Below are 21,688 nucleotides of genomic sequence, written 5' to 3'. Positions count from 1 at the left end.
ATGACATGTTTTGCATCATGTTGCTTGCGGATTGCATCGTGGTTGATTGTGTCTTTGCTTGTGTTCTTGCTTTGGGTAGAGCCAGGAGACGAGTACGTGATCGAGGAACCCGTTGAGTACGCTTACGAGGATCAAGCTAACGTCAACTCGGAGAACTTTGTAGGCAAGATGACCATACCCTCGAAATCACTTCTATCTTTGCTTGCTAGATGCTCGCTCTTTTGCTATGCCTATGCTACGATACCTACCACTTGCTTATAATGCCTCCCGTATTGCCATGTCAAACCTCTAACCCACCTTGTCCTAGCAAACCGTTGTCTACCTATGTTACCGCTTTGCTTAGCCCCTCTTATAGCATTGCTAGTTGCAGGTGAAGATTGGAGTTTGTTCCTTGTTGGAACATGTTTATTATTGGGATATCATTATTATATCTTGTCTATCTTAATGCATCTATATACTTGGTAAAGGGTGGAAGGCTCGGCCTTATGCCTGGTGTTTTGTTCCACTCTTGCCGCCCTAGTTTCCGTCATACCGGTGTTATGTTCCTTGATTTTGCGTTCCTTACACGGTTGGGTTATAATGGGAACCCCTTGATAGTTCGCCTTGAATAAAACTCCTCCAGCAAGGCCCAACCTTTGTTTTTACCATTTTCCACCTAGCCTCTTTTCCTTTGGGTTCCGCAGACTCAAGGCTCATCTTTATTTTAAACCCCCGGGCCAGTGCTCCTCTGAGTGTTGGTCCAAACTAGAGCCCTTTGCAGCGCCCCCTCGGGGAAACTCGAGGTTTGGTTTTAGTTGTACGGAGCGCTCATCCGGTGTGCCCTAAGAACGAGATATGTGCAGCTCCTATCGGGATTTGTCGACACATTCGGGTGGCTTTGCTGGTTTAGTTTTACCATTGTCGAGATGTCTTGTAACCGGGATTCCGAGTCTGATCGGATTGTCTTGGGAGAAGGAATATCCTTCGTTGACCGTGAGAGCTTGTGATGGGCTAAGTTGGGACACCCCTGCAGGGATTTGAACTTTCGAAATCCGTGCCCGCGGTTATGGGCAGATGGGAATTTGTTAATGTCCGGTTGTAGAAAACCTGAAACTTAACTTAATTAAAAGGAATCAACAGAGTGTGTGGCCGTGATGGTCTCTTTTCGGTGGAGTCCGGGAAGAGAACACGGTCTCGTGTTATGCTTGAACGTAGGTTGTTCTAGGATCACTTCTTGATCATAGTTGATCGATCATGCCTTTGCCTTCTCTCCTCGCTCTCATTTGCATATGTTAGCCACCATACATGCTAGTGCTTGCTGCGGCTCCACCTCATACCTTTTCCCTACCTAAAAACTTAAATAGTCTTGATCGCGAGGGTGTGAGATTGCTGAGTCCCCGTGACTCATAGATTCCTTCAAAACCCGATGCAGGGACCGATGATACCGCTCCAGGAGATTTGACTGAGCTCAAGTGGGAGTTCGATGAGGACTCAGGACGATACTACATTTCCTTTCCAGACGATCAGTAGTGGAGCCCAGTTGGGACGATCGGGGACATTATGCATTTGGGGTTGTCTTTATTTTGGTTCCGTAGTCGGACCATGATTGTATCTGGATGAATGTAATGTTATATTTATGCTATTGTGTGACGTGGCGATTGTAAGCCAACTATGTACCTCTTTTCTTATTCAGTACATGGGTTGTGTAAAGATTACCCCACTTGCGACATTGCTTCCAATGCGGTTATGCCTTTAAGTCGTACTTCGACACATGGAAGATATAGCCGCATCATGGGCTTTACATCCCAGCCATGGTCGACTTGGTCACGGAGGTATTGGTCATCACTCCCGACTGGACAGTGCCATACATTGCATATATCCTTAGGAAAGAGCTCCCAGAGGATGAAGAAGAGGCTCGACAGATCGTCCGTCGATCCAAGGCCTTTACTGTAATAAGAGGACAACTGTTTAGAGAAAGTGCAACTGGGGTCAGCCAAAAATGTATAACACCAGAAGAAGGCCGAGTGATCCTCCACGACATCCATTCGGGGACCTGCGGTCACCATGCGTCCTCTCAGACCATTGTGGCTAAAGCATACCGAGCTGGATTTTATTGGCCGCGAGCAAATGAAATGGCGAAAGATATAGTCAACAGATGTGAAGGCTGCCAGATCTACTCCAATATGTCGCACAAACCTGCATCAGCCCTGAAGACCATCCCACTCGTCTGGCCTTTTGCTGTTTGGGGATTGAACATGGTTGGTCCACTGAGGACTGGTAGGAGCGGCTTCACTCATGTGCTTGTAGCAGTCGACAAGTTTACCAAATGGATCGAAGCCAAGCCTATTAAGAATCTTGAAGCTAGTACTGCTGTCAGCTTCATCAGAGAGTTGATTTTCAGATATGGGGTTCCGCACAGCATAATCACTGACAACGGATCGAACTTCGATTCTGATGATTTCAGAACCTTCTGCGCCTCACAAGGCACACGAGTCAACTACGCTTCAGTCGCCCATCCCCAGTCGAATGGACAAGCAGAAAGAGCAAATGGCCTGATTCTCAAAGGACTGAAACCTCGACTGATGCGAGATCTCAAGCATGCAGCGGGCGCCTGGGTTGATGAACTTCCATTAGTTCTCTGGGGATTGAGGATAACTCCCAATCGGTCGACTGGCCGAACTCCATTCTTCTTGGTCTATGGGGCCGAAGCTCTTCTACCGAGTGACTTGCTTCATAATGCACCACGAGTTGAGCTCTTCTCTGAAGATGAAGCAGAACAAGCTCGGCAGGACACAGTCGACCTCCTAGAGGAGGAAAGAGAGATGGCCTAGATCCGGTCGACCATTTATCAGCAAGACTTGCGTCGATTCCACGCTAGACACGTGAAGGGTCGAGCCTTTCAAGAGGGAGACTTGGTTCTTCGACTAGATCAGCAGAAACCACACAAGCTCGCCCCAGCTTGGGAGGGTACCTTCATTGTCACCTGAGTTCTCCACAATGGAGCATACCACCTTCACAGTGTCGAGCATAAGAAGGACGAGCCACGGGCTTGGATTGCGGAGCTGCTCCGCCCCTTTTTACTTAAGTACTCGTTCGAATAAAATGTAATAAGAAATACCTTTGTAGTTTGTTCATCAAAGACAAGAGCTTTACAGTCCTCTCGAACGATTGTTGTTGCTTTTATTTACGTCTGGAAACCCCCAGTGGGTGACTTAGCCGCGAATCCGTTTCGCCTAAGTTCGAAAGAAAATCCTATCGAGTGGTGAGCCAGCATCCCACTCGGGGGCTTAGCTGCAGTCCAGTACTCGCCTAAGTTTGTAAAATCCTACTGAGTGGTGAGCCAGCCTCCCACTCGGGGGCTTAGCTGCAGTCCAGTACTCGCCTAAGTTTGTAAAATCCTACCGAGTGGTGAGCCAGCCTCCCACTCGGGGGCTTAGCTGCAGTCCAGTACTCGCCTAAGTTTGTAAAATCCTATCGAGTGGTGAGCAATCCTCCCACTCGGGGGCTTAGCTGCAGTCCAGTACTCGCCTAAGTTTGTAAAATCCTACCGAGTGGTGAGCAATCCTTCCTCCCACTCGGGGTCTTAGCTGCAGTCCAGTACTCGCCTAAGTTTGTAAAATCCTATCGAGTGGTGAGCAATCCTCCCACTCGGGGGCTTAGCTGCAGTCCAGTACTCGCCTAAGTTTGTAAAATCCTACCGAGTGGTGAGCAATCCTCCCACTCGGGGGCTTAGCTGCAGTCTAGTACTCGCCTAAGTTTGTAAAATCCTACCGAGTGGTGAGCCAGCCTCCCACTCAGGGGCTTAGTTGCAGTCCAGTACTCGCCTAAGTTTGTAAAATCCTACCGAGTGGTGAGCAATCCTCCCACTCGGAGGCTTAGCTGCAGTCCAGTACTCGCCTAAGTTTGTAAAATCCTACCGAGTGGTGAGCAATCCTCCCACTCAGAGTCTTAGCTGCAGTCCAGTACTCGCCTAAATTTGTAAAATCCTACTGAGTGATGAGCAATCCTCCCACTCGGAGGCTTAGCTGCAGTCCAGTACTCGCCTAAGTTCATAAAATCCTACCGAGTGGTGAGCAATCCTCCCACTCGGGGGCTTAGCTGCAGTCCAGTACTCGCCTAAGTTTGTAAAATCCTACCGAGTGCTGTGCAATCGTCCCACTCAGGGGCTTAGCTGTAGTCCAGTACTCGCCTAAGTTTGTAAAATCCTACTGAGTGGTGAGTAATCCTCCCACTCGGAGGCTTAGCTGCGGTCCAGTACTCGCCTAAGTATGTAAAAACCTACCGAGTGGTGAGCCGTCCTTCTCCTTTGGAGCTGTGCCACAAATAGAACGTGTGCTCCATCCTTGTCCGCAAGGACGACGAGGCGCAGGTCGACTGCAACCTCCTCCTTCGAGCTACGCCACAAATACAACATGCGCTTCATCCTTGTCCGCAAGGACGATGAGGCGCAGGTCGACTGCAACCTCCTCCTTCGAGCTACGCCACAAATACAATGTGCGCTCCATCCTTGTCTGCAAGGACGACGAGGCGCAGGTCGACTGCAACCTTCTCCTTCGAGCTACACCACAAATACAACATGCGCTCCATCCTTGTCCGCAAGGACGACAAGGCGTAGTTCGATTGAAGTCTCCGTTTCAAGGATGCATATCAAACACGAAGGTCACTCCAAATAGGGAGCAGATTCCAAAAGCAATCACAAGCATATTCAGAAGCAGTTCGGATAAATCCTAAAGTTCCAAGCAACAAATCAAAAGTATTCGAGCATCAAGCCCAAAGGAGTTTAATGATTACAGCAACCACTCGGCATTCCAAGGCAAATTTAAGACAGGTTTAAATCTCATAGTTTGTTCACTCGGCAGGAGGAGGGCTGGCGGGTTCGACGAATTCGTCCAAGTCGATTCCATCTGCGATCCGAGTGGCAGCAGCGATGAAAGTCTCCATAAAGGACTGGAATTCGTGCCTTTTGGTGTTGGCGACCTTGATCGCCGCCAGCTTGTCTTCACGAGCTTCCTTGCAATGGACCCTTACCAAGGACAACGCCACGTCAGCACCATACCGGGCAGAGGACTTCTTCCACTCTTGCACTCGACCAGGAATCTCGTTGAGCCGAGCCATCAGAGATTCGAGGTCAATTTGAAGCGTTGCCCTTGGCCAGACTGATGAGTCGATCCGTGAAACTGCCACCTTCACACGAGCGAGGTAACTTGTGACACTGGAGACACGGGATTCCAGTCGAAGCACGTTCATGGCAGCTTCGTCGCCGACCGGAGAAATGATAGGGTCTAAACCCGTCTCGATCCTTCCAGTTTCCTCGTCAACGTTTTGGCAGAATTCTACAGTCAAAGAATTAGTGAGTCGACCGGACAGGATTAACTTGCAAGCAGTAAAGCAGTCGGATTAAAAGGAGTACCTTCCAGCATAAGATAGAGCTTCTTAGCAAGAGTTCTCAGATAGGCTTCCGTGTCATTTCTCTTATGGACCGCGCACTCCAGCTTCTCATTCAGAGCAATCTTATCCTTCTTCAGACGAGTTACCTCTTGGTTGGACTCATTGAGACAGGACTTCAGCTTGTTCACCTCTCCTTCCAACGCTCCGACCGAAGCCAGCTTCTGGTCTGCAAGGGCAGTCTTATCTTGAGCTTCCTTCTGCACAACTGCAAGGTCCGAGTCCTTCTTCTCCAGAGCCAACCTCATTTTCTCTACAAAAGAAGCAATCGGATCAAACAAGAGATCGAAGAAATATCTTAAAAGACGATCGACGTGAACAGTCGACAGGCAGTTACCTTCCATACCAGCAGCTTCATCTTGAGCTTTCTTCAACTTTTGTTGGGCCAGCTCCAAGTCGACGTTGAGTTGCCTCTGCTTCTCCTCAAATTCGGCAAACTTAGAAATGAGAGTACAAGATTTCTGCAGAAGGTAAAAGACGTGTTAATCGACAAGATCAAAGATTATTTACTTCTGAGTGAATAAAACTTAAAAGTTTACTCAGACCCCATTTGACTGCCCGCAGTCGACTGCGGTCTTGGGGACTACACCCAGCGGGTGCACTTGGCGTGCCCCCACTGATTCAGACCCAACTCGATCGGTATGCCCGGGTCGAGTAAAAAAAAGAGAGAAAAGAACTATTCAGACCCCGGCCGACTGCCAGCAGTCGACCGCGGTCCCGGGGACTACACCTAGTGGGTGCACTTGACGTGCCCCCACTGGTTCAGATCCCATTCGACCGGTCCGCCCGGGTCGAGTGTAAGAAAATAAAGTAAAAAGTACTCAGACCCCAGTCGACTGCCCGCAGTCGACTGCGGTCTCGGGGACTACACCCAGCGGGTGCACTTAGCGTGCCCCCACCGGTTCAGATCCCACTCGCCCAGGCCGAGTGGAAGAGCGCAAATACCAAAGACAATAAAACACCCAGTGGGTGTACAGATTCGACGCAAACAATAAGAGCTTGTATGAAAGAAAATATTTCAGGTAGCATATCCTAATAGAACAAGGTCAGTCGAAAGCCTACTTACCTGGACATTGGCCCGGAGAGCTGCGCTGGCATCGTAAGCAGCCTGGCTGTTCTCGTGCATTGTATTCATCCGCTCCATCATCACGTTAGCCTGATGGATGGCCTCCGCAGCCGCATCCGACTGACTTTCCGGAACATGGTAGTTGGTGAAGAAGGGGGCAGACGATCCAGGTGCGGCAGCTTGGAGCTCCGAAGTGTGAGGTTGGACGACTGAAGAAAACACCGATACAATCGACGGTGTAGGGCGCTCACTCAACAATGGGGCAGCGAAAGTTACAGAGGCCCCACCTGCGTCTTCAGATTGCCGGACGGTTGGTGTTGTCATCGGTCCCTCCTGAGACGTCTTGCCAGCTGCTACTTTTTTGTTCTTGCTAGGCCTAGGGGCCACATCTTCATCATCATCCGGAAGATCGATGATGTTGGGTGGGGCTGCAGATAAATCAGTCGACCCCAAGTGAATCGCCAGAATTTAATCAACCCAATAATCAAGAACAAGATCATGAGAGCTTTACCTGGGTTGGAGGTAACTGCGTCTTCCATGTCCTCGTCTCGGTATTGGTAGGAAGAAGTTCCAGATGTAGCAGCACTACAAATGTCAACATTCAGTCGATTATGTTCTGTTGCTCGAGTCGACCAAAAGATCAGGTCAGATGATTACCCGGAGATGGTGGGGATGGTCACTTTGATTCTGAGCAAAGCCTTCGGTGGTTTGGAGGAGGTAGCCTTCAAAGCTTTCGGCATAGGAGGCAATCTTGAGTTGTTTCGATACCTTCTGAGTCGACGTCGGGGAAGATGTCTGAGGGTGCTTCGAAGATGGCCCAGTCGGTGCGGCCGCCAGGTCAGGGGTGCTCACCGGGTCGTGAGCGTGCTTGGACCTCCTCTCCCTGCTAGGGGGCGAGTCGACCTCTTCTTCATCACTCGAGTCGTCGCTCTCCTCCTCCTCCTCTACATCCGAGTGCCACTCGCCACTTTCGCCCCTACTCGCCCCCTCCTCGACATTTTGCTCCTGCACTCCATTGGGCATCGAGTACATATCAATAAGAGCCTGAAAAGATAATGAACAAAAGAAATACGGTCGACCGTCAACAAGACTTTACATAGTGAATTAAGAAGACGCTCGACAATGCAGAGTCATACCTGTTCCGGCTGGCGCGAATGCTCGAATGGAATCACCCTCCTAGACCCCCGGGGATTATCTTTGTTGTCGGTGATCCCTCTCAGCCACTTCTCCACCGTGTCCTCACTGACGTCCTCCGGGTGGATCCGAGTGGAATCCTCGAGTCCCGAGTACATCCACATCGGATGGTCACGGGCTTGGAGTGGTTGGATGCGTCGACTGAGGAAGACCTCCAGCAGGTCCATACCAGTCACTCCGTCGCGGACAAGGTGGACGACCCACTCGACCAACACCTTCACCTGCGCCTTCTCTTCTAGGATCACCCTCAAGGAGGAGGGCTTCTCCACTCGAGCCAGGGAAAAGGGGGGAAGTCCAGTCGACTGACCCGGGGTCAGCTGATCCTTGCAGTAAAACCAGGTCGACTGCCAGCCCCGGAATGAGTCGGGAAGGATCATAGCTGGGAAGGTACTCTTGTTCCTCATTTGAATTCCAAGGCCCCCGCACATCTGTATCACGTGCGTCCTCTCGTCACTCGGGTTGGCCTTCTTGACCGACTGGGAGCGACATGTGAATATGTGCTTGAAGAGACCCCAGTGCGGTCAGCAACCCAAGAAATTTTCACACATTGACACAAAGGCAGCAAGGTACACGATGGTGTTTGGAGTAAAGTGGTGGAGTTGAGCCCCGAAGAAGTTCAAAAAACCACAAAAGAAAGGGTGGGGAGGCAAAGAAAACCTGCGATCGACATGAGTGGCGAGGAGGACGCACTCACCCTCCTGCGTCCGCGGCTCGGTCTCGTTCCCTGGGAGCCGCGCTGATTCATGGGGATCAGTCCCCCCTCAATGAGATCGTCGAGGTCGTCTTGGCTGATCGTCGAGCGGATCCAGTCGCCCTGCATCTAGCCCGGCGGCAGGCCGGACCTTGACGAGGATCCACCCTGGCTGGTCCTCTTTCCTTTCGCCTTCGTTGTCGCCTTCTTTGCGCGCTCCAACGCCACCGTCTTCTCCTTCCCCATGGCAGCGAATCGAGTCCGAGCGGGGCTATGACGCCGAGAGCGGAAGCAGGCGGAACGGAGAAATCTGAGGAAGAAGACGGAGAATGAGGACACACTGTTCAAAAGCCCGGTCTGGTGCCTTTTATAAGGACACTTCCGAGTGACTGACTTGTAGGCCCGGACGATCTTATCAAATCCCGCAGCAGTCGCGCGCGTGATACATGGCAAAAAAGGTGGCGCGGAATCAAGGCGACCTGCCTAATCCGTCCCGATTACCACGGCCTCACCCGTCCGGCGCGCTTCCCAAAATTCGAATCCCGCGAAATCCGCGGACAGCGGAACAGCTTATCAGACGGAAGACATCCTCCACATCATCACTCAAAACTCTTCAGTAAAAGTTCACTCGACAAAAGCTAAGAATGGACCAAGGCGACTGAAAAAGAAGTTGGTATCATCCCCTCAGTTCATTGATCCAGAACAAGATATACTCATAGCACGAAAAATGAGTCAGAAGTGTTCTCAACTCCTTCCTCACTCAAACCCTGATCCATTCGGGGCTAATAATGAAGCTATGTACCTAGGGTAGGGTCATGGATCTGTCCAAGATACCCTCCCCAAGGACATCTCTAAAGGAACCGGGAGCATTCGAAGAAAAAACATCATCCACTCGACCATGAAGTTATGTTCCACTCGACATTCTTGAAGACATTCGACCGTATAGATAATCACTCGACTACCAGAAGATCTAGAGCCACTCCACTCTGCAACGGTCGAGAATTAAGTCATAGCTTTAATGGTCATTGTGTATCTTTATTGAAGGCGTTACCAGTAACGTCTCCATCTTTATGTACCTTAAACCCTTTGTAACTGAGGGCGGGAGGGGTCTGGCGAACTCTATATAAGCCACCCCCTCCTCAGGGAGAAGGGTTCGCACCCTCTGTAACACACACGCATATAATCCAGTCGACCGCCTCCGGGCTCCGAGACGTAGGGCTGTTACTTCCTCCGAGAAGGGCCTGAACTCGTAAAACTCGCATGTACAACTCCTCCATAGCTAGGATCTTGCCTCTACATTCCTACCCCCATTCTACTGTCAGACTTAGAACCACGACAGGCAGATCGCTGGAAGAGGCCCCAAGATAGGATATCATGGGTACAAAATGTTGCGGTGGTGGAAAAGTGGTTTCGTGGCTCTCTGTGATCGATCTAGGGTATAAGAGTACATATAGGCGAAAGAAGTACGTCGGTGGAGATACGAGGGGCCCACGAGGGTGGGGGCGTGCCTACCCCCCTGGGCGCGCCCTCCTGCCTTGTGGCCGCCTCGCGGAGTTCCAGACTTCGACTCCAAGTCTTCTAGATTGCTTTGGGTCCAAGAAAGATCATCGCAAAGGTTTCATTCCGTTTGGTATTCCTTTTCTGCGAAACTCTAGAATAGGCAAAAAAACAGAAACTGGCAGTGGGCCTCTGGTTAATAGGTTAGTCCCATAAATAATATAAAAGAGCATATTAAAGCCCATTAAACATCAAAAACAAATAATATAATAGCATGGAACAATCAAAAATTATAGATACGTTGGAGACGTATCAGGGAGCAGGTCCAAAACCCGCCGTTCACCAGGCGCTGGACGGCCACTTCCTCATACGACGTATATATGGTGAGCACACCTAAAGAAGGCGACGGCGATGATGAAAAGGATCCAGTCGAGGACGAACCTCCTGACACTACAAAAAAAGACACTTCTATGGTGATACGTGTTTGTCACAGTAGGTCATGTTTTCTGTCATGCATGTACATCCATGACAATTTTATGACAGAATCAAGATAGTCATACCTGTGCTGTCATAGAAGTGTTCCATGACATTACCAAAATTATCATCACGGAACTGTCCACTTCCATGACGATAAATCGCGCATCATGGAAGTGCTTTGCTCAAGGGTGACTGACACGTGGCATCCACCGTAACGGGTCGCCGATAAGCTATCGGGCCCGGTTTTGGATCCGATAACCCGCTAACAACCCGGACCAATGAGGATTTTCCACGTGTAAAATTGTCATTGGCCAAAGGAAACACGTGTTGGCTCACTGTTGGGACAGATGTCATCCATTCATTGGACTGGAGGCGCCTATGATACGTCAACACGTGGCATGGCCCAACAGAGGCCCATTTCGGTCAAACGGTAACGGGCCGGCCCACGGAAAGCCTATTAACGGCCGATTCGTATATAGCCCATTTACGGCCCGCTAACTCACGACCCGTTATGGCCTACCGGAATTAAGCCCAGTAGCTTCATCTGGGTCGTCCAATATGATTCCAGCCCGTTGTAACTTCCAGCCCATATATGGCCCCTGATGTCTTTCGGCCCATACGAGGCCATTTGTAACTCTTGGCCCATTAATGGCCTGTGGTGAATCTGGCCCGTAATGAACAGTGTACCGCTTTATACCCATTAATGGCCCATTATTCGATTGGGCCATTTCCAACCTGTGTTATCTTTCGGCCTTCTAAGGGCCCATTTATTCTAGGGCATATTTCCAGCATTCGGTTACTTATGGCCCGTTACTGGCCTTTTCTGCTTGTGGGCCAAATTCAGCCCGTGGTTACAATCGGCCCATTTACGGCCCGTTAATCCATTCGGCCGTTTTTGTAGCATCATCAAATACGGCAGATTAACGACGACCCATTATGGCCAGCCCATGAATGGACGATTCCAAATCTAGCCCATTTATGGCCCATAATGCGATCTGTTATTGGCCCATGTTTGGCCGATCGATCAATCGGTTCGTAGAAGGCCCATTGATGCTACGGCCCGTAGAAGGCCCATCATTTCGACGACCCTTAGAAGGCCCATTGTTTCTACGGCCCGTAGGAGGCCCATGGTAACTACAGTAAATATGTAGCCCATGGTTATTGTGGACTAGTTTTAAAAATAGGTTATTGCGGCCACTAGCAAACCGCGGAAAAAGAACTGCACTGACTATAAGAAAACAAATAAACAAGACAACAAGGAAACAAATAAGCAAGCAACTTACGCTAGGCTATCACGCCTATTATACATATTACATCCACTGGGCATCAAAGTTCGCCACCAGTGCAAATATAGGGAACAAAGTCGCATATCATATACACTGGTTGTCAAACTTGGCGACCAGTGCAAATAAACACCGCAGCAAAACAAGTCCAGAACTGAAACCACTTCAGAAGAGCTCAAGAAACAATATCCTGGGTACCCATAATGCTGGGAAGATGCTTAGCAAGCTTATTAACTTTCTCTTGTTTGACGCTTAAATCCTGCAGCACTTGCTATTGCACAAGAAAGTATGCATCTGAATTCTGCCGGGACTTCCTCAGTCCTTCGGCTTCTTGTCGCAGCACAGCTGACTGATGCCTTTCAGCTTGTAGATGAGACTAAAGAAGCCGAAGTGATTTAGGCAGCGAGTTCGAAGAGCTTGTGCCAGCGGTACTGGCTAGTACTCGAACACTACATCAACGCAGGACTGTGGGGTTTTCTCACTGTCAACAAGATCATTTTTATCACCTTTCTTGGAGACCAACAGGGCTGTCTCACTATCTTGAACCTTATCTGCATTACTTTCTCTACCATTTCATAGTGGGGTGCTCTTCTCCAATATTCTGTTCGCATACTACAAGAGAAACAAGCAGACACATCACAAGTTTAGCATTTAGTATACGAAACTCATTTTGGTAAACCGGTTCAGTAGTAAGATGGACAGGATAATAGCATGAAATAAACATATATCTATGTAGTATGGTCACTGTATTGTCCATATCATTCTATTTTATGTTGCCAAATCAAGATAGAGACACAGTTCAAGTCATATATTTTTAAGACACGACGGCATAGAAAGAATATAAGTGTGAGAAACTACACAACATTGGCAACACTTGTAATGTGCATCACATGAGAACATAACTGTTTATACAACTGAAACTGAAATCGACATAGAGCAAGAAGTTAGAACAACAATCCAGTTAAAGAAATAGGTTTAAAGCATACTTGTTGCGCCATTGGAGTTTCAACTGGATCCTTAAAATTCGAAAGTAGTTGGTATGAGTAAATACAGTGACGCAACAACAAAGGAGTATGGACCATAGCTACGGAATCTGACCTGAGAATAGTTGCTCTTCTGCTTTAAACGTGGAGTTTGGGTTTGTTGTGGTGGTCTTCATGCTTTGGGCACTGCAGTTGCTTTACAAACTGCTCGTGTGGGGGTACTCTGTGGTGGACATGGTGCTTTGTCAACTAGAAGTGAGTTACTATCCGCTGGGGTTGGGGTTAGATGGCTTGTAGCTGGTTCTCTGCCCAACGGTGTAAGTGTGCAATCTGGAAGAGTCTCGATTGTGTGTGTTGGGGCTAATTTGTGGGCCAGCACAACCATGGTTCTGTTGGGGAACGTAGTAATTTCAAAAAATTTCCTACGCACATGCAAGATCATGGTGATGCATAGCAACGAGAGGGGAGAATATGTCTACGTACCCTCGTAGACCGAAAGAGGAAGCGTTTATCAACGCGGTTGATGTAGTCGTACACCTTCACGATCCGTCTCGATCAAGTACTGAATGTACGGCACCTCCGCGTTCAGCACATGTTCAGCTCGATGACGTCCTCACCTTCTTGATCCAGCAAGAGGGGTGAAGTAGTAGATGAGTTCTGGCAGCACGACGCCGTGGTGACGGTGTTGGTGAAGAACAATCTCCGCAGGGCTTTGCATCAGCACTACGAAAACTATTACGGAGGATAAACTAGAGGGGACGGGGTTGCCGGCACACGGCTTGGTGTTTCTTGATGTGTCTTGGGTGCTAGCCCTACCCCTCTATTTATATGTTGAGCCTTGGGGTCGAAACTTGGAGTAAAAGCCTCCACAAAGTCGGTTTCATCCAAAAGGCAAGAGTCCTTCTCGGACTCCAGGGCCAGACGCCAGGGTTCCTGGCGTCTGGACCCAGACGCCAGGGACCCTGGCGTCTGGCCCCTGGACTACGCAAAACTTCCTTTTGCGCTTTCCAAAAACATTGTGGGCTTTCCCCTTTGGCCCAAATAAAGTGTTCTCGTACCCAAACATTTCAGGAAACATCCGGAACCCCTTCCGGAGACCAAACACTATTATCCCATATATCAAACTTTATCTCCGGACCATCCCAGAGTTCCTCGTCATGTCCGTGATCTTATCCGGAACTCCGAACAACATTCGGTTACCAACATACATAACTCATAAATACTATATCATCAACGAACGTTAAGCGTGCGGAGCCTATGGGTTCGAGAACTATGTAGACATGACCGAGACACTTCTCTGGTCAATAAACAATAACGGAACCTGGATGCCCATATTGGCTTCTACATATTCTACGAAGATCTTTATCGGTCGAACCGCATAACAACATACGTTGTTCCCTCTGTCATTGGTGTGTTACTTGCCCGAGATTCGATCGTCGGTATCTCAATACCTAGTTCAATCTTGTTACCGGCAAGTCTCTTTACTCGTTCCGTAATGCATCGTCCCGCAACTAACTCATTAGTTACATTGCTTGCAAGGCTTATAGTGATGTGCATTACCGAGAGGGCCCACAGATACCTCTTCGACAATCGGAGTGACAAATCCTAATCTCGATCTATGCCAACTCAACAAGTACCATTGGAGACACCTGTAGAGCACCTTTATAATCACCCAGTTATGTTGTGACGTTTGGTAGCACACAAAGTGTTCCTCCGGCAATCGGGAGTTGCATAATCTCATAGTCATAGGAACATGTATAAGTCATGAAGAAAGCAATAGCAGTAAACTAAACCGATCAAGTGCTAAGCTAACGGAATGAGTCAAGTCAATCACATCATTCTCCTAATGATGTGATACCGTTTATCAAATGATAACTCATGTCTATGGTTAGGAAACATAACCAACTTTGATCAACGAGCTAGTCAAGTAGAGGCATACTAGTGACACTATGTTTGTCTATGTATTCACACATGTATTATGTTTCCGGTTAATACAATTCTAGCATGAACAATAAACATTTATCATGATATGAGGAAATAAATAATAACTTTATTATTGCCTCTAGGGCATATTTCTTTCAGTCTCCCATTTGCACTAGAGTCAATAATCTAGATTACACGGTAATGATTCTAACACCCATGGAGTCTTCATGCTGATTATGTTTTGCTCGTGGAAGAGGCTTAGTCAACAGGTCTGCAACATTCAGATCCGTATGTATCTTGCAAATCTCTATGTCTCCCACCTGGACTTGATCCCAGGTGGAATTGAAGCGTCTCTTGATGTGCTTGGTTCTCTTGTGAAATCTGGATTCCTTTGCCGAGGCAATTGCACCAGTATTGTCACAAAAGATTTTCATTGGACCCGATGCACTAGGTATGACACCTAGATCGGATATGAACTCCTTCATCGAGACTCCTTCATTTGCTGCTTCCGAAGCAGCTATGTACTCCACTTCACACGTAGATCCTGCCACGACGCTTTGTTTAGAACTGCTCCAACTAACAGCTCCACCGTTCAATATAAACACGTACCCGGTTTGCAATTTAGAATCGTCCGGATCAGTGTCAAAGCTTGCATCGACGTAACCATTTATGACGAGCTCTTTGTCACCTCCATAAATGAGAAACATATCCTTAGTCCTTTTCAGGTATTTCAGGATGTTCTTGACCGATGTCCAGTGATCCACTCCTGGATCACTTTGGTACCTCCCTGCTAAACTAATAGCAAGTACTACAAAAAAATACACTTCCGTGATGATACGTGTTTGTCACAGTAGGTCGCTTTTTTGTCATGCAGGTACATCCATGAAAAATTTATGACAGAATCAAGATAGTCATACCTGTGCTGTCGTAGAAGTGTTCCATGACATTACCAAAATTATCATCACGGAAGTGTCCAATTCCATGACGATAGATCGCGCGTCACAGAAGTGCTTTCGTCAAGGGTGACTGACACATGGCATCCACCGTAACGGAACGCCGTTAAGCTATCGGGTCAGGTTTTGGATCCGATAACCCGTTAACAGCCCCGACCAATGGGGATTTTCCACGTGTAAAATCATCATTGGCTAGAGGAAACACGTGTCGGCTCATCGTCGGGACAGATGTCATCCACTCACTGGACAGAAGGCGCCTATGATACGTCGACACATGGCACGGCCCAACAAGTTTAAATGGGCCGGCCCAATTAAAGGCCCACAAGATTTTGTGGACCATAATGGGCCGGCCCAGCTAAAGGCCCACGAGATTTTGCGGACCATAATGGGCTGGCCCAGCTAAAGGCCCACAAGATTTTGCGGGCCATAATGGGCCGGCCTAGGTAAAGGCCCACAAGATTTTTGTGTGCCATAATGGGCCGGCCCAGGTAAAGGCCCACAAGATTCTTGCGGATTATAATGGGCCGACCCAGCTAAAGGCCCACGAGATTTCGCCGAAATTAATGGGCCGGCCCAGCTGTAGGCCCACAAGATTTGGAGGACCCTAGTAGGCCATCCCATTAACTGCCTGCCATGTTTTGGGCCAAATGCCGGCCCATATTTGATCTGGTCCATTATTGGCCTGCCACGCTCCGGTCCTAATAGTGGCCCATATGAGACCCCGCCCGTTAAAGGCCTACCACGTTCTAGGCCAAATTACGGCCCAGATTAGGTCCGGCCCTTTAAGAGGCTTTGGGCTCAATCATGGCCCATATCAGATTCGGCCCGTCAACTGGACACTATGCTTTTGGGCCCACTTGCTAAAGGCCCACTTAGTAATTCGGCCTGATATTAGTTTTGCCCTGTTAAGGGCCCGTTTAACATTTCGGCCCTATATTAATTTCAGCCTGTTAAAAGCCCGTCATATAGTTGGGCCTAACTACGGCCCGGTTTGCATCCGGCCTGCTCACAGCCGATATCTGATTGGGCCAAACAAGGACCGAGACAATTTTTTGGCCAGTTAAAATCCCGTGATTTGGTTCGCACAATCATGGGCCGGGGTTCATTTCGGGCTGCTGCCGGCCCGTGAGCTGTTCGACATGTTTCAGGCCCAACCTACATCGTGATTGTAGGACGGCCCGATTATGTACCGTAATTTTACGGTTTGGCCGGTTTACTGCGAAGACAAGATATATATATACAGTAAAATAACTACAACATCGTGAATAAGAAAAAACCTAGACTATACAATAAAGAAATTATGGCATATTACATTCACTAGGCATCAAAGTTCGCCACTATGATAATAAAGCACAAGCAGACAACAGATTACATACACTGGGCATAATATACAAAACCAACAGCACTTCAATAGAGTTCAGGAAAGGTTAGCCCTGCTGGGGAGCTGCAGCGCAAGCAGCTGAGCAAGATGATGAGACTGCGCTTGTTCAACATTTATATCTTCCTCACTCTAAAAGATAAACAAGCAGACAGATGACATGTTTTGCACATAAAAGTATCAGTGCTGACAATTCATCACATTTCTTACCGACGAATAAAGTGACACACTTTAAATTTGCATTAACACAATATGGTATTGTTCAGGTCAAGACATGGCAGGAAATGACATTGTGAAGGAGTTGGCAGCTTCACGACACCACTGGATTACAGATCTAGAACTCATAAGTATCAATGGTTAGTGTGCTGTCAATTTATACCATTTCAGATTGGCAAATAAAGAGATAGTTTAAATAATAGTAGAATGATATGACATTGTTCATAGTTAAGACATTGCAGAATATGACATTGTGCTGTAGTGGGTAGGTTCACCACACCACTGGATCACAGATGAAGAACAGAAGCATACATGCAGTGCGAAAGAAGATCACTTGCTCTGTATAGTTTAATTTACATGGTATGAAGAAGGAACTTGGTTGTACAACTGAAAACTTAAATTGAGAAAGGACAAACTTTTGTTTATGAACTACATATAATAAACATTAAACAAGCAATTTGATGCAAACACCAAAAATAAACAACTGTTGCAGTCATGCCTAACCAAATATATACAACTAAGTTTGAAGGCTTGAGATGGACAAACTTGCATTATTGGTGAAGACATGCTCTATAAAGGCCTTGTCCATGCTGATGGGGGGGGGGCTATTCAAGAAGTTTACCACATAATCTTCTTCAAAAGCATTGCCTTTATTCTACATTTTGTTAATAGTAAATATAGATGTGATAATATACGAAAAAATGGAGAATATTTAAGATAAGATGAAGAGTGATGCTACATAACCAAGTAGCTATAAATGTAAGTGCAGCGATACAGGCAAAAGTTACAGCCAAGAGCAATGCACAACTAAAATTCTTCAGTACCAACCTTATGGTAAGAGTAAATATAGATCTGATGTGTAGAAAATGGAGGGCAAAGGAAAATAAGATGCAGAGTGATAGTACATGAACAACTACCTGTCATTATAAGTACACTGATAAAGGACAACATGTACTTACAAGAACAATGCAGAGCTAAAAAAACATTGGCATTGGATATATTCTACACTAATGTAACCATTCATACAGATCAGATAATTTGGAGCGAACAATTGATAAGCAAGCTATCATGCATACTGCTGTCACATAATGAACCAGGTATGTATGCAAGTACAGTGATACAAGATAACAAGTACTAACAAGAGCAAAGCAGTGGGCAGCATATTTGCGATATGCTGTCGTTCTTGTCAAACCAGAATTCTTCTTCGAGCAGATGTCCTGCAAAAAAGATCCGTAAGGCACATGCGAAAAGTAGAAGTTGAAATTGTCATGTGATTTCATAGATAGTACCTCATCCTGGGAACGAGACCAGTGCATAACAAGGTTTTTCCATTCAATGTCTTCTAAATTTAGCACAGGAGACTTCACCGGAAATTCGTTTATAGACTTGCCATCAAAGTGTGATTTCCTCAGGTAACACCGATACTGCTGCAATGCTTTCTTGAAAAGCACAAGCAAGCTTTGCTCGTCGTGACTATCCAGATTGACCCTCGCCTAGTTACAACAATGTAATGTAAATCATTGATGTGTTCAATCAGCAGAAAACAGGAAAATAATAACCATGAATAATAGCACTTACACGTAAGTTGGACAGGAAGATGTGAAAATGGTGTTTGTCTTCACAATAATCTTCCCATGGTGGGAATATATGCACGTAGTCCCTAACAACATTGAAAGCATTGTCTTTTAAACTGGGAATAAATGGAATGGGGTTCCAATCTACAGGAATTGGCCGTCTCTGCAGTTGGGACAGGTCTTTGGCCGGTGGACTTGTTGTACTTTTTGCTAGAGTGGGATTTTTCTATGGTACAGCTGGTGCTATGGCAAATGAAATCGGTATACCTTTTGCTAGAGTGCAGGTCCTGTGTGGTGGGGCTAGTGGTGTGGCCAGTGAAGTATGGGTACAGTCTGCTGGAGTCGGTCCTACGTTTTGTGTCACTGGTTGTACATCCAATATAAGTGGGGTGCTGTCTGATTTCTCCGGCACCACCACGTTTTTCAAGGACTTTGCTGGTGCTCCTTCAGGTTCGGCAATCACCCTCTTCCTTTTTGATGTATGATGCACAAGAACAACATTTGAGTGGAAAACATGATATGATGACAGATGGAATATGTATTGATAATTGATGGGCATGGCATCTCGACATATATGATGAGTAAACTAAGTAGATGGCGGTGCAACAAAGTAGAAGAAATGCAAGACAACATATGCAAGATACGCGCAATCAATAAAACCTTGCCAAATTCGAACAGGCACCTTGATGGGTGAACAGGACATGCCATCTGCCTTTGACTCCTCGAGGTTAGAATAGTCATTAGGATGATATTCTGAACAAGAATTAACAGGTGGGGAGCGTACGAGTTTCATTGCTTCTAGAATGGCACTCAATGCCTTGCTGCCAATTTTGTAAGTCGTTGCAGTGTTCCACAATATTCTTCTAATGCGCGGATTCTGATATTCACTGTAATTGCGTATAATATCCGAGAACCATGAAAACATAAATAGTTTTGAGATTATCTTTGTAATGCAGATGATATTCTAATATAGGGGTGCCCCTGTAAACACTTGTGTGCTATCACTAGATTCTGATGAGAGAGCTCATGTGTGCTGTAATATGGTGCGTTCATTTATATAATCTGGCACAAGTACACAAAAAATAGGCTCCAGAAGAATATACTCTATAGTGAGTTTATTGCCAAACCATGACAACAAGAGCACACAACAACTACGCAGATCATAGGGGCTGTTTGGTTTTAGGACTAGCATTGCCACACTTTGCCACACATTCTTGCCAAACTTGACTAAGGTTAGTTCATCAAAATGAGAGCCACAAGTTGGCAAGCCTAAGGGAATCTTGCCACACTTTTTGTGTGTATGCCATGTGGGGTCCAAGTGTGGCTTGCCTAAGATGTGGCTTGAACCAAAAACTCACCTAAGTTGGTCAAACTTGCCTAACCTTAGGTGTGGCAATCTTTGGCAAAGTTAGTCACAAACCAAACAGCCCATAGTGTACATAACAGGGGTACACCATAACCAGGATATATAAATCGGGAAAGTGGAACTGGATGGAAATTACGGTGTTGTATTGCCGCTAGTAATTGAAAGCCTATCGATCACGTACATGCCAGCTCTATCAGCTGTTGACTGCAGATGTCCCTGCTCCCCTTCCTGACAAGGAACATACTGTGCTTTCCATACAGAACACCGCACGGGCCGCCGGCCAAACCACTGGCCCCACCGCCTATGTTCCTCCGCCACCCCCACCCCGCCCCACCCGCGTCGAGTTTTCTTTGTTCGACGAGGCCCCACCACTGCCCCCCACAACCACCATACCCACCCGAGCCCCTTCGATCGCACCGGCGAACTCCGGCGAGCTCTGAAAAATCGACTGACCCAATTTTGAAATTTAGTCTACCGTGATTTAAATAGTGTGGAATATAAAAGGGGAAAACCATAAGCATTGCGAGTATGGTGTTGAGCGTGCCATGGAGGATCTGAAGGTGCAAACCGGACAAAGGCAACTTCGCAACCAAGACAAGAAATCAGAGTAAAGCAGTGGCAATCTATTTTCTTGCTGTGATAAATAAGTTGAGCAGATACGAAAGAGTACCGCCTCTGGTGCAGCGCCGTGTACGCATCTGCTAAGAATTTGACAGTGTTGCGGTAGCGATGTATGTCGGCGGCGTGGAAGCAGATGTAGGAGGGTAGATGGTGGCGGCGGGGCGTGGTGGACGAGGCGGTCGTAGGAGCGGCGCCGGCAAGGTGGACGACGGCGGGGATGAAGCGAGAGGACGGGATGCAAGGATCTTGGTCCGAAGCCGTGGATGAGACAGGTCGATCTCTTGTAATGGACGGCGGCGTCGGGGTATCAGCTCCGACATGGTGGAGGAGGACGGCGGTGGATGGGGTGGCGGACGGCGGCGGACGAAGGAGGGTGGGGTGGAGAGGGTGTTTTGGCGCCCACGGAGTACGAATGGGGAAAAGGGAGGTAGAGAGGAAGGGGGGAACCATGTATTCAGGGCGCGCTTGTCTCAAATGCGAGGAAATTTACAAACTTAGCCCCCGTTTCAAATTTCTAGTACATCACGGCAACACTAGTCGGTTGGGGATAGGACGGTAATCTCGCATACACCGAATATTTGCCGACGAGAGTTTGTTTTTGGCGCCCATCGTGTATGAATATGAATCGGGGAGGGAGTCAATTTTGGCCGAGGACACACTGTGTTTTTGCGTCCACCGTGTATGAATCCGGGTGAGAGGCGGTTACGTCATGTTTGGGTGAAATTACAAACCTACCCCTATCGAAACCTATAGAAATCCAGCATATAGGCTTTGCGTGGCAGGGATAGGCAGTAGTGATTTCCATCTTGCAGATTTTGGTTTCGGGCGGTTACTGCGACTTTCCCCCCTTCGTTCAAATTTTGCAGAGTGCACGTTTACCGTGCTAACTCAATTCGAATCCCGTTTGTATTCTATTTTTTTTCGGGCGGGATCCATTTTCAATTGGAATTACATTCTATATACATCATTTTTTATATATACTTTCAAAAGCACAACACCATTTATACATAAATATGGTTTACAAATGTCATGATCTCAGATT

At 47.4% G+C, this 21,688-nt stretch overlaps 1 pseudogene; it reads right to left on the bottom strand.

The window, feature by feature from the left end:
* Positions 1 to 4,613: 4,613 nt before the first annotated feature.
* Positions 4,614 to 21,688, bottom strand: part of LOC147985557 (uncharacterized) — a 99,490-nt pseudogene continuing 82,415 nt past the window's right edge.

Source organism: Triticum urartu, chromosome 2A (genome assembly GCF_056163025.1).
Source record: "Triticum urartu cultivar PI428250 chromosome 2A, HENAU_Tu73, whole genome shotgun sequence".
In the NCBI taxonomy this organism is placed as follows: Eukaryota; Viridiplantae; Streptophyta; class Magnoliopsida; order Poales; family Poaceae; genus Triticum; species Triticum urartu.
The sequence above is the reverse complement of the archived record's forward strand: the minus strand, read 5'-3'. Positions and strand labels throughout refer to the sequence as shown.